We start from the raw sequence: 1,010 nt of genomic DNA on the forward strand, positions 1-1,010 counted from the left end.
CTGTACCAGATCCTACCTCCTCAGACATTGACAGACCCAGATCCTGATACCAGGGCCAGATCCTACATCCTCAGATGCTAACAGACTCACAAGCCTCATACCAGGGCTAAGTCCTACCTTCTCAGACACTGACAGACCCAGATCCTCATACCAGGGTCAGATCCTACCTTCTCAGACATGGAGAGACCCAGATCCTCACACCAGGGTCAGATCCCACCTCCTTAGACACGGAGAGACCCAGATCTGCATACCAGGGCCAGATCCTACCTTCTCAGACACTGACAGACACAGATCCTCACACCTGTAACAGATCCTACCTCCTCGGACATGGAGAGACCCGTATCCTCACACCTGTACCAGATCCTACCTCCTCAGACATGGATAGACTCAGAGCCTGATACTAGGGCCAGATCCTACCTCCTCAGATACTGACAGATCCAGATCCATATACCCATACCCAGATCCTACCTCCTCAGATGCTGACAGACCCAAATTCTCATAAGACTCATACCAGGGCCAGGTCCTACCTTCTCAGACATGGAGACCCAGATCCTCACACTTGTACCAGATCCTACCTCCTCAGACATGGATGGACACAGATCCTCACACCTACACCAGATCCTACCTCCTCAGACAATGACAGACCCAGATTCCCATACCAGGGCCAGATCCTACCTCCTCAGATATGGAGAGACCAAGATCCTCACACCTGTACCAGATCCTATCTCCTCAGACAGGGAGAGCCCAGATCCGCACAAGCCTAATACCAGGGCCAGATCCTACCTTCCCAGACATGGAAAGACCCAGATCCTCACACCTGTACCAGATCCTACCTCCTCAGACATGGAGAGCCCAGATCCTCACAAGCCTCATACCAAGGCCAGATCCTACCTTCCCAGACATGTAGAGACCCAGATCCTCACACCTGTACCAGATCCTGCCTCCTCACACATAGGAGACTCTGATCCTCACACCTGTACCAGATCCTACCTCCTCAGACATTGACAGAC

The 1,010-nt window shown here is 52.4% G+C and overlaps 1 long non-coding RNA gene across 2 annotated transcripts; it reads right to left on the bottom strand.

Moving 5' to 3' along the window:
• Nucleotides 1-6: 6 nt before the first annotated feature.
• Nucleotides 7-968, bottom strand: LOC116548628. Of its 2 annotated transcripts, XR_004267481.1 has the most exons (4): nucleotides 784-968; nucleotides 676-725; nucleotides 268-625; nucleotides 7-217 (listed from the first exon to the last, which is right to left on the bottom strand). It is a non-coding gene; the product is annotated as an uncharacterized LOC116548628 (long non-coding RNA). The 2 variants fall into 2 exon arrangements; XR_004267482.1 differs by lacking the exon at nucleotides 676-725.
• Nucleotides 969-1,010: the final 42 nt, after the last annotated feature.

This window comes from Sapajus apella, unplaced genomic scaffold (genome assembly GCF_009761245.1).
Source record: "Sapajus apella isolate SASKATOON/1434 unplaced genomic scaffold, GSC_monkey_1.0 scaffold17648, whole genome shotgun sequence".
In the NCBI taxonomy this organism is placed as follows: Eukaryota; Metazoa; Chordata; class Mammalia; order Primates; family Cebidae; genus Sapajus; species Sapajus apella.